Below are 13503 nucleotides of genomic sequence, written 5' to 3'. Positions count from 1 at the left end.
ATATAGTGTTTAGAAATATAATTAATGTTTCAGTAATTTGTAATGTTGAACTAAAGATCAGCAAGCCTTCCATATTTTGTAGATATACAGAAATAAGAAATAAGTAATGGTTGTGGTTTGTTGGTTTGGGTGTTTTTGTGGTGGTTTTTTTTTGGTTTTTTTTTTTTTTTTTTTTTTTTTTTGTTTTGTTTTGTTTTGTTTTGTTTGTTTGGGATTTTTTATTGTGGTTTTTTTGGGGTTTTTTGTATTGTTGTTTTTTTGGGGTTTTTTCCCTGATTTTCAATCAGGTCTACCCTCCAGTCCACTTCCCCAGGAAAAAAAAAGATAACAAAAAACCCCAAAAGAAGGACACTGGAGAACAATCAGATTATTCAATGAAGTTTATTTCTGAAATGGAGCTACTTCAAATTGTGTTTATGTATTTATGTCATGGCAACCGCTGCTATTTTTAGTTTCGTAAATTTATATAATGCACTTTATACTTTGCAATCACAGACTTTTTTTTTCTTTTTTTTATAACTGTCAACCTTTTCATTCTTTTTTTTATTTAGTTACTTTAGCTAAACATTACGCTACTATTCCCCTATGCCCATGTCCTTATTAGGTGAAAACCACAACAATATAAAATCACTGGAATAACCTCTTTTTATCTTAGATCAAGACATTTAATATGAGAAATAAATTTCTGACTAAAGAAGACAGTCCAATAAAATTTCATTCTATCATTAAATTCTCTGCCTGATTGCTAGAAGAACATCTGGATTTGTTTTTTGTTGTTTTTCTAAAAAGAAATTAGCAAGACAAAAATAGAAATAAGAAAAAATGGCCAAAAAAAGAGAAAAATTAGAAAAGAAAAAAGCTGAGGGAAAAAAAAAGAAAAAGAAATAGGAAAATTGAAAATAAAAAGCTATTAATTTCATTCAGTAAATTCATAGATGTTCTTCACTCTGCAGTTAACTATAAAAGGATCTTGATCATAAAAGCTTCGCTACACACATATAGTGTTAATTATATGAGTTTTGGAAGAGGATTACAGGTTCTGTGAAGAGGAATAAGCCTCAAGGATTTTGCCACAGAGTGAAGAATTCAGGAGTGGATTCTATGGAGCAATCATATCCCAAAGATATTCTTTGCAAGCTGATACCTTCTGCCTCAAACATTGCTCAAGGAAGGTTATTTGTCTGACTTGTATTCAGAAATACATAGATAATGGGAATTTAAATACTCATAAAATAAAGCATATAAACCAAGAGCTTTATTTTGGTTTTGCACAGATTCTTACATTTAATGAGAATTTTATATTCATGTCATCACTAAAACTGTTATTTATGTAGTTTCTGGTAAACTATATTATTAGTGTAGCAAGATCAGCAAGTAATTACTCCTGTTCATTTATCTATATACCCCCTAATTTTTGCTTTCCTCAAACACCATCCTATCTATGAAATTATGATGTAGTCATGGCTAGGACCAAAATTAATTTTCAGATTTACCCATCTCTTTATTAACATTTCTTTTCTGTGAGAATTGGAACTGTCTGATAGAAAATAAAACACTTGAGGTTTGAAAACACCCCTTAAAGACAATGTGAGCATTTGCATCTGCATTTGTCTAAAAAAGAGGAAAAAATTATAAAGACCTGGATGGAATCAGATATCTTGTGGGACTATAAATTGTTTGCAGCTTGCTTTTACAAACAACATCCCTGGTAAGCTTGTGTGCTGTTTAAAAAAAAGATGTATTTTACAAATTGAACATATCTTTTGGAGTACTGGAACATAGAGTGCACCTACAGAGGAACCTTCTGCCTGAATAAGAGGTTTATCCAGCTCTCTGATGTAAAGTAAAATTAAAATTACAATCAGAAGGAGTCCCAGATGCAGAAGCAAAGACAGCCTGAAGGTATTATTTTTCCCACACTGTTACTGCCTTTCAATACACAATACCACTGAATGAGAAATGCTACATTTCTTATGCAAATCAATGTTTAAAATCAGAGCAACTATCCTATTCCACGGAATAACCTTATCTTGACCAGCTAGTAACCCAGCTACTGTAACATGTACTTTGATAAACACAAGTTAGTCTCACCTTCCTTTGATTTTAGCCCATTCTCTCCAGCATAGATAAATATATCTACATGTACATACATATAGATATGTAACATATGTATTACAATCAGTAATGAGACTGGTCAGTTACTGTTGGTTTTAGCAAATATAGGATGAACTCTGGAGTGTTTCATGACAGGTTAACTCATATACAGAAGAGTAATGAAATGTTTGAAGAGGGAAGATACAGAAATACACCAAAAACACCTATATTCCCTCTTGAAGATATATTCTAATTCATGGACAAAGTCCTAATAAGCCAAAAGGAAACTTAAAAGTATTGGTAGGTAGATCTTTTCTGACTGCATACAACAGCAGATAAATATCAATTCCTTAAACTGAGAACCAGAAATCTATGATTAGTGTTTAATGCAGTAATATCTGTCTGATAGAAGACTGAAGTACATTCTTTGTCCTATTATGTATACAGGTTCATGATTTCTCATCTACCTGACATGTTCTTGATATTGATGTACAGTTTGAAGTTTTAGCTGAAAGAAACAGGATAAGGATCAAAATGGAAATGATGTAAAAATACATTTTTGTAGATTTTATTGGAACAATATTTCTTAATTAGCTTAGTCGTTAAGCTTTTCACATCCCAGGTTTCATGAGGTCAACTTAGGTAAATTAGAGGGACAATGAAAAAAAAGGAAATAATTGAAAAGTTTCTGAGACTATTTTACTTGATTAAAAGCACTTTTAGAAACTTGAGTCTAGAAATATTTTGAAAATAATTATATTATTATAAGATATTATTATATAATGATGTATATTATTATAATGGCATAGAACTATAGATCCTTTGAGGTTGAGATATATATTGATGTAGATCTGGATGTAGAGATAGACAGACATGATAAAGTAATAACTCCTGTAGCAAGGCACCTTCAGAAGAACTGAAATAAAGTATCAGCCATATAAAGAAAGGAGTTCTATGTTAGGAGAAAAACTAAAGCCAAAGCAACATAAAAAATGTGAAAAAGGAGAGACCTGCCTAAATCAGCATTCTGGACTCCCTTACCCATATCACCTCTTCAGTGACAGTGATCTTCCTCACAAGTACATTCTTACAGCTGAATCCAAATGTAGAGTGTGAAAGGGATAAGAAATGCTTTAGTTAGTGACTGTTATGCCTCATCCAAAAGATACAGCTTCAAGACAGAGAAGGCTGAGTTTCCATTTTGCAGGGAAGGAAAAAAGTGGCAGAATGCTAGTAAAGCAGAAAATTTTAAATGTCTGTGAAATTCTGAAACTGTGTCATGACTAGATTAAATTCTACAGACTGCAAATTGCTCTGGGCTGAAAATGAGAGCATTTTATTCAAATGTGTAATAGAAAGTGTTTCCTATGTTCGTACTGCTAGGTCTTTGGTCTTCACTTGCTGTATGTTGGTACCAAGGGGAAATAAACACAGAATTCACATCTGGGAACTAATTGGACTAATCTGAAGTAAACCAAGTGTTGCTCCTTTTAAATGTTTGTGCTAATAACCATAGTTAAAAAAGAAGAAAGAAAAGTAAGCTAAAGAAAAGGTTTTTTTACTTTCTGTTGTCATCCTCAATTATGTCCACAAATCAGAAACACTCTTGTTTTTCAGTGGGGTGGCACTACTTCTGGAAACATTCAATTTTATTGTCATGAACACCTTCTCAAATTTACTTTTCTGACATCTGTGTAGTGGCAGAAAAATAACCCTACCAAAAGAAGAATAAGGAGTAAGTAATTCTTTAAGAAATGTATGAAAAAATGGTTTGTTTTTTGTTTGCTTGTTTGTTTCCCATTTCAACAGAAATCCAGTGATTGTTTGACTTCTAAATTTTAGCTGCTAAAATGAGTGCTATATCTCTACACCTGTGTACCATGGTTGTCTTATATAAAGATTCCTAAATGAAGGATGGACATCAATGTCCATTTCTTAGAAAAATGGTACTATGTTATGATGAAAAAAACACATGGACAACTAAACAAAAAGGACTGCCACAACAAAACCCTCCAATGGCTAATTGTTCTTCATCATAAGTAAATGAAACTAAAAGTCTTTTACATCACTTTTTCTTTAAACTCTCTTCATACTCTGGTATTAGGGCCTCCACTTTTCCTGTAGGGAATGTTTTCTCTTTTCTATTTTCCAGCTAAGGTTCACTTTCTCTAATTCAGATTAGGAAAAAGAAAAGACAGAGATAGAAAAGTATAATTGACTTAATTTAGTTTAATTAACTGCAAGAGAATGGAGACAATTAGTTAATGCATCGTAATGAATTGAATTATGAAATTAATTTCTCCCACTGGGAGAAAATGATCCCTGTAATGGGAAAAGTAGAGATGGAACAAAAAATTAAAACAACAGATTGCTTTTTCTCCATGTTAGGTTGACCAAGCCAAAGCAACTAGAATACTAGAGATGTACTCTGTGGTGGCATTCAATGTCTTGCAGGTGAAGCCTGCTTGGTGTGTTCTAGGGGAAGGCACTGCCCTAAACTTACTGAATGTGAACAAATTCCTTATTTCTGGGAATTTATGTCAGCCTTAATTCAGCTTTTAACGTATAGAAGTCAGTAATTGCAGACTTGTGGCTCTAAGTGAAACAGTGAAATATCTCTAAGTGAAACAGTGAAAGAAATATATATTTAAAAGAAAACAAAAAAACCTCATCCAAGTCCTTTGAGAGCAACTTAATACTCTGAAAAAAATCAAGCCAATATATATATTACAAAAAAAGAATATCAACTGCATTGATCTTGACATATTATTGAAAGTTGAGATCTGCATCAAAGTGAACTACCATAATAACTCAAAAAATAACCGCATTTAGATTTTCTACTTTTTCCAAGAGAAGCAAGATGGAATGTTTAAAGCACTATTAAATAATTTAAAACATACTTTAAATAACAGAAAAATTCCTACATTTTTGAGTATATAAATAATTTTGCTGGGAAGAAACATTACATTTTGGAACTGTCTAATATTTTAAATTTTGTCCTTTTTCTGAATTTTACTTTTCTGTGTGAATCTTGGTGAACATAAGAAAAATATCTGGTTACATTAGTAGCATATCAGTTTTTTTTTTTTCCTTCTATTATTTAATGTATTTTAATCATTTAATGCAACAGAAAAAACAGGTGAGTTCACAACATCATTTTCATAATGCAATGCCAACTGGATTATTGTAAAACTACAAATCCTACATCAACTCAGAGTAAATATTAAATCTAATTGTTACTGCTAGATACTAGCATTCATTTTACCACAATCATCTTTCTCTTACTTCTTAAGCTATTGTTCAAGTGCTCCAGTTGCATGTTGCTTGATGGTAGAGGAGCACATAATGAAAGGATGATTTGGAGACTGAAAGGGTCAGTTTCAGCAAATACAATGTTTTTTTTGCTTTAGGAGCACAAAACTTTTGCAAGTCTCTGATGTAGAGGATTGAACTAGAATCTTTTATGAAATTCAAGGCACTGTAAAGATATTTGAGTGAGTTGAAAGGAAGGGAAAGGGAAATGCCTGAAAAATATATAATATATATAAAAATACCTGAAAAAAATACCTGCTGGTTTACTCACTGCTTAAAAAGAGGAATTCTTTGCTCTTATTGTTTCCTATTGCCATTGGATGCAGACAACACTTTTAATACAATTTCACATATGATACTTTTTAAGTTTCAATGACTTTAATTGAAAAATCATACTATCAGCATAACTATCAGAATGAAACTGAGAATCCATTTCATATTAAAAGGACTGTCACATTCATATCAGCTACAGGGAAATGGCAGCCAGTGTTCCAAGGGCTGCATTGCAGCACTCACCACAGAGCACCTACAGCACAGAACAAAACCTGTGTGATACCCTTACTAATGCCCTTCCAGACTGCTTTCTGCTTTCTATTAATTCATCACAAATAAATTGAGTCTAGAGCCACATCAGAGAAAGTTTTCTGCCTTTATGCATGAGATTAATTTCATATGGAGAGCAAAAAACTATATGTGAGGTTTGTAGAAATTAATTCAAAACATTTCCAAAAGAAATTGTGAAACTTTGGTGAAATGTGTTACATTGGGAGTTAGCTAGATGGTGCTAGAAGCTACTTATGTATTGCTTAGGCTAATGTGACCAAAGGAAATAGTATTTTAGGTCACAAGTGAGGATAAATGGGATTATTTTACTTGACTTGCATTTTGATGATTGATGTTGGTGAGAGGAGTAGGATTCCTTAAGTAAAACAAAATATCTTCAGTGTTTGAGACAGAAGAAAAATACAGCACTAAAATAAATTTATATTGTCAGCTGAGCAATGAAAGACCTGAACATCTCTTGAAATTTCAGAGGAGATGTCTAAAATGATAGCCATGAGGAGATAACTGCTTTCAGTATGTCTTAATTGCATAAATCTAATTTTGATTCTTAGGCATATAGTTAAATTTTCTATCAAAAATTATGTAGAGACAATAATCAAATTATCAAAAAAAAAAAAAAAATTCTCCTGACTGTCAAAGCCAGTGGGTTTTTCATAGAATTTACATGAGTGTCACAAAATAAGAAAATATTGTTAAAAAAATTTGGAAACAAAAAAAAAAAAAAATCTTCAGGTCAAATAAAAGTACATAGATGATAAAAATCAAAGGAAAATTAAATATAAATTATATTAAAATAAACCATTATAATAAACTATTATATTAAAATAAACCAAACCCAAATTAACCCCCAAAACAACAACAAAAGAGGATTCTCCCTACCTTTGAATAATGCACACTGCTGTCATATTATAGCCACATATTTACATGCACAAGATTATTTATGCAACAACGTATTTTGAATAACTAGCACTAAACCTGCTGTGGTATTATCTCATCCCAATCAGAACCTTCTTCTTTGCAGAAGAGCATGCCTCAGATACATGTTCTTTTGCAGAACTCTGTTTCTAACCAGGACTATTGCTGGTGTTGGGAGCAGTCAGTATATGTTGTGCTGTAGTTACCACTTAGATATTCTGCTCAAGATTCTTTAGTCTTAAACTAGTCAGACTTCTCAAGCAGAACAGAGTAAAAATCAATCAGTAGTACACTAAGTAGTGTACTGCAGTTGGAAATTTCCTGCCATAGTGTCTTTCAGCAGAAAAAAAATATAATTATGATAGGGAAAATTGTGCATGAAATCTATGTGATAGAAGAAAATGGAAGTGTGAACTTATACACCTAGGAAAAATTGAAATAGCTTAGGCAGAGATAATTTATTTCCAGCTTCTTCTCTCCTTCAGAAGAGAGAGATTATTTGGTTCAAACTAAAATGTTCACTTGGCATGGTCCTGATTATAGAAGAAGTTTGGATTAGATCTACTCTAAACTCTATTCTCAGAAGCTGCAACAGTCTCTCGTACGTCCTTACAGAGAGTTAAGCTGTTTCTTCTGGGAGACTAATTAGATGACAGTGTAGCAGGCCACACCTTGTTGTCAACTGCATTATTTCTTAGTAATAGATTGTCGAAAAAGACTTAAGAGAATTAATTTTGTCCATTTGGATAGAATTTCTTGTTCAAAATTTCATGCCCAGTTTTCAGCAGGGGAAAGGTGATTGTCTTGGTATGTGTAATTCAGTGTGCACAGTTTTGTCATCACCAATTATATTATGTTGGTTTAATTTAAATTAATGTTTTCTCCTCACTATATTTTTTTACTTATGCTAGAAATTGTTATATAAATACATATTTTGCAATAAAAGTCAGCATACCAAATTTTATAATTTACTCTAATTCTTTTTTTTCCTTAAGGGAATGCAGAAATCCAAACCAGTTCTCCTGTTGAGATTTACTTTAAACAGTTATTTTCAATTCTAAACTTATCTCTCTCACACACACATTCTCCTTTGCTTGCTCTTTTTTTTTCTTCCTAGCATTTTTACTTTTCCTCCAAAAACAAAGGAGATAAAAGCTACACTATCCTGTGAAACTGAAAGTAACATACATTCTACTAATTGTATTCCTGGTCAGCTTTTATGCATATGCAAACATGTAGTCCAAAAGAAAAAGCTTTTTGTTTAGTAAAATTAATATTAGGAATAGGTTCTTTAGTTAATTAGGTGTTATATTACCAAACTTCACACATCAATTGATACCAGTAGCATCATTTAGTACCAGTATCTTTGATGTAGATATAATGTGGTTTGGAAATACAGTCTGAATATGCTGAGAGCATACATAATGATGTCACAGTAAGAACAGGTCTAATATTCATTTGAAGATCAGTAATTCTGACTTAATTTTCTGAAAACATCCTTTGGGTTTTCAATGACACTGAGCAAGAAACTATTGGAACAGATTTCAGTAAGATGGTTTCCACTTTGTTTACAAGGAAATTCTAGTCATGACAAGAAGCTTCACCACTGAATGGGGTTATAAAAATACAGGATTTATTTAAACCATAAGCTCATTCTTATTTCTATTCCTTCAAAGAACAGGTATTGCTCTATTGAAATTTCTGGAAGTTCAGCAGAGACCTCCCACTACTGCAGGTAAATCAGGAATACATGAAAAAATTTCAAGTATCATCACTTGCACTAGGGAAACGTTTTTCCTACTTTTTCACTTCTTTTTCACAACATAGTCAAAGTTGAGAGAACACATCATCATGATAATTCCTAGACTGTCACTTTTGCAATTCAAGATATGCAAATAAAACTGTCTTTGTAGTTATATTTTCCCTTACTAATCAAAAGATGGCTAGAAGTATTTCTCTCTTTTCAACATTTAATGTTTCCAGGAAAGCAAAAGCATGGGGATTCTTCTCCCCATTCACCACTGAATGAGAATACACAACTCCTTGAAGCAGGAGCATTAGACTGCAGTCTTATACTTTGCAAGAGGAAAAAAAATTATATTTTTAACCAGTAAGATGTGAATCCTCAGCCACACAGTCTCTACTTAATAACACAGATCAGTCAGAGTGATACTGGACAACCAATTCCAGTCTTTTTTTTTTTTTTTACATCACTATGTCTCAAGTAATTTCTAAGCTTCCTGAGTAGAATTTTAAAGTACAGTGATTCTCATGCAGTTTAGAGAACCTAATCAAAATTTGTATTTGGCATGACAACACCCAACCCATGAGCAATTACTTTTATTTTTCTGATCTGGAACACTGACAGTGATATCAGCTTCTCTTCATTTCCAGCTGAATGAGTAGTGTTTAACCGCTTAGTTCAGTTAGTAGGTTTAGTCTAGTACTGGTAACATGTATTTCAGCAGAGGCATTTGTATTTCTCTAGTGGGTTGTGCAACTTGCTCTGCGCATGAAATTAGACTGCTGTCTATGCCTGAGAGAATTCATTTAAAGTTGGTTTGATTATGTCTAGACCGAACCACAGCCAGTGAAGCATAAAATGATTTCAGAAAAAGTTTTGACTTAATGGCTTTCTGGTGAAAATGTTTTCACAGTCACTTGGCCATGAACTAATTGCTGCATTAAAAAGGAGTCCCCGTCCTAGACACATCAGGATTGTGAAGCCCATCAATTAATCTGAAAATTGCATATACATCTGACTGTGGAACAATAGAAGCAAATAGGAAAAAGAACTTTCTATGGTGACCACTGGGGGGGGAGGGGGAGGGGGAAGTGAGGGTTCTGGGTTGTACCTAGTTAAAAGAGATTTTGATTCATGAGAATTGTGAGGCTAAAATATGTGGCAAAAGATAGATTGTGTCTGCGGTCCACACTTGAAATCAGCTGATACAGTTGTGAGAATTCCTATTAAATTTGTCTTTGGATTTTCTAGAGAGGGAAAAATATCTTATTTGCTCTGATTGCCCTGAACCATCAAGACAATTTTCACATTTGCTTCAAAAATAGTCAGCACCTTGGAGTATATGGCAATTTGTTATTACTATGTGGTAGTACAGACAATGATGCCAGATGTCTGGGTAACAAAGCATGAGCCTTATGAATGTTTTAAGTGGTAAGAACAGAATGAGGACATTAAAATTTAGCTATACACGTGTGCTGTGTGTGTGGCCAAGGAGTTAGATAGAAACTTCTCCTCTTGCAACAGGTGTTGCACCAGATACCACTGCTGCTCACAGGGTACAAGAACTAAGCTTAGAAATTCCTGTATTGCAACTGTTTCCAAGAAAAGATACCTCAGAGAACTGGTTCACTCTTAGTAGCTGAGGTGTTATATAAAGAAAAAAAATCACTGTTATCTCAGCAGGGGGATGAAGAACTCATCAGCAATTTGATAGTTGCAATGGATGGACAAAGTTTCTAAAATTCAGGACACTCCTTTAGGCAACTTTTTAGGTTTTGAAAAACCTCTGTTTCTTTCTACAAGAATTAGGCCTCATGGTTTCATGTATCTGTGTGAAAAAAAGAATAAACCAAACCAAACCAAACTAAAAAATCCAAAACCAACCAACCAAACAAAACCCCCAAAACCAAACCACCCCTCCCCCCCAAAAAAGATCCCCCCAAAAAACCCAAACAAAAAAACCCCAAACATACTGTAGCCTGAGAATCAGGCAAGTTTCAAAATTTCAATTGCAATATGTTAGTGGTTTTAAAACCACCTAACTGAGAAAGCAAAAGGTTATAATGACCATGTTTTTTTTTTACCCCAAAAATACTTTGCAGTGTAGGCTGATGAAAATATCTCAATCAGCATGTCAGGACTATGTATAGAAATGTTTTAACAGTTCCAAATTTTTGCAGATGCTGAAGAAAAACAAAATAAAAATCTCTGACATTTTGCATTAAATTCCAGGACGTAACTCAATTATCTCATCTTGGAAGAAAGCTTTGCTGTTAATTCTAAGCAATGGATTATAACTTCTGGAGAGATACCTATTTATTATTCTCTCAATGTCAAAGATATAAATCTCAAGAAACTTTTAAATTAAAACAAACAAAAAACACTGCATTTATTTCCAGTTTCTGCTGTTAACCTATTTATTCAGATCATCTTACCTGTCCTTGTTATCATTTTGTCAGAAGGAAACATTCTGACACAAAGAGAATACCTTTGCAACTTACCTGATGTTATGGAATTAGTTAGAGAAAGGTTGGTGAGTATATACTTGTACTGTTCTTAGAGTGGAGGGATAAGCATGTACTCAAAATTTGCTTCCCAGGTGATTCTGAGCTTAATATTTTCTGAAGAAATATTTCTACCATCAAGCTATTAAAACACACCACAAATGAGTGTGACAAGAATGTAATGTGCTGAACAGATGAGGAAGATCAGCTCTTATTTGTACAATTATGCACATTAAATTTCTCTATTGTGGTAGAAATTTGCAAGAAAGGTACATTACACAAACACCACAGAGCACTGCTAAACAAATTAATCAACTCATATAGTTCTTTTGATGAAGGAGAATACTAAATGAGGTGGTGTTATGACCCTGAGTATTCCGGTAGGTTGTAGTGGTCCTGACCACCATTTCCTGGGACCCCTTCCCTTTCTCTCCACACAGGTGAAGAGCACTATTGCTGCTCAATTCAATGCCTCCCATCCTGGTGTTAGCTGTGCTGCAGCTGTACTTGTGCTCAGATGTCTTTTCTGCTTTTGCTGAGACGGTTGGAATGACCTGAACCAGACTTCTCACCTTGCCCAGGCTGATGATTTCTGTACTGTTTTTGGTGCCCTCTTGATATCACCAGCTTGGTTCCACTCACTCTGCTTGTGCTGCAGAACTACACCCTAGTTCAGGCCATCACTGCCTTCCCTCTTGAAACAACCCTGTTTCTGCTGCTCCCTGGCACATATATAGATGTCAAGAAATTTTCAGTTTGAGATTGCTGTGTATTTATTTCTCATACACCAAACTGACATAAATAATGGTACCATAACTTAAAACTTATTCACTTCAGGGATTCCATGTGAGATTATTGCTGAACTGATGGTGTTTCATTTTGGGCGTTTCCTTCTTAATATTTTTTAAAAATAGAATAGAATAGAATAGAATAGAATAGAATAGAATAGAATAGAATAGAATAGACAGAACAAAATAATTCAATTAGAAAGGACCCACAATGATGATCTCATCCAGCTGCCTGACCAGTTCAGGGTTGACCAAAACATAAGGGTGTTTTTAAGGGTATTGTCCAAATACCTCTTAGACGTGGACAGTTTTGGGGCATTAACCACCTCTCTAAAAAGTCTGTTCCAGTGTTGGACCACCTTCTTGACAAAGAAATGCTTCCTAATGTGCAGTCTGAACTTCCTATGATGCAGCTATGAACCACTTCCATGTGTCCTATGACTGGATACCAAGGAGAAGAGCTCAGCACCTCCCTCTCTGCCTCTGCTCCTCAGGAAGCTGTAGACAGCAATAAGGTTGTTCCCCAGCCTCCTTGTTTCTGAGCAAGACAAACCCAAAATCCCTAGCCACTCTCCAGGGAACATTCCTACCATCCCTGTCACCAGCTTTCTTGTCCCCATCAGGATGCATTCAAGTACCTTAAATATTAAGAAAAAAAATATATAAGACCTCTTTTAATAAAAACACCTATTTGCATTCCTTCTGATCATGCTTTCCATCAATTTTCCCTTCAAGACAATCTATCAAGTGAAAATAAAACAAATTTCTTCATGGTGATTGAAAAGCTCTAAAAAGCTGTGGAGTGCCTTTCTCTGTGGCAGCAGTTCTCTGGCCACAGAGAGCAACAGACAACTTTTCCAGGCATTTTCCTGGGGAAGAAGGCTGTGAGAAGATCACAGAAAAGAATGAGAAACAATTCTTCACTTGCACAACTTCACCTGTTGCTGTGCACATGTAGAATATGTTATGGAGATTTGTTTACCTAAGGGTGATTTCTTGACTGGTCACTGGTGATGGTGTTTGGATTGATTGACCAATCTGGGCTGACTGTATTGGACTGTCTGTAAAGGTGAATATTTCTTAATACATATAGTATAATATGATAGAATAAAGTAATTGATCAGCCTTCTGGAATCATGGAGTTAATGCTAATTATATACCCAGCTGGCACCCTGCAATGACATTTCTTCATATGTTTCAATGTTGTCCTTTGATGTAATGAGGGTTAAAATCTGGTTATGGCTCTATACAGGTTTTCCTATTTACCTTCTCAACTAAGTTCTACATCCGAACCTTTTTGTCTGACAGTAAACTCACTATTTTATTAAAAAAAAAAAATCTGTTATTCAGCTATTAAAAAAATATTTAACATTCCACCAAGAGAAAATGGATAATGAACATTTCCTTCAGCTGAAACTGAAGACCTGTGATTAAATATGATGAATATAGGTTTGCTTACAACAGTTATGAATTTTATTTTAAAATGACTGCCAGCCGGATTCCTTGAGCAGCTAGATGCAGTGTCAAGTTAATTGAACTTGTTCAGATAATTTTCCATGATCTTGTGCCAATATTGTGAGTT

The sequence above is a fragment of the Vidua chalybeata genome, chromosome 3, assembly GCF_026979565.1.
Source record: "Vidua chalybeata isolate OUT-0048 chromosome 3, bVidCha1 merged haplotype, whole genome shotgun sequence".
NCBI classification, from domain to species: domain Eukaryota; kingdom Metazoa; phylum Chordata; class Aves; order Passeriformes; family Viduidae; genus Vidua; species Vidua chalybeata.
The sequence above is the reverse complement of the archived record's forward strand: the minus strand, read 5'-3'. Positions refer to the sequence as shown.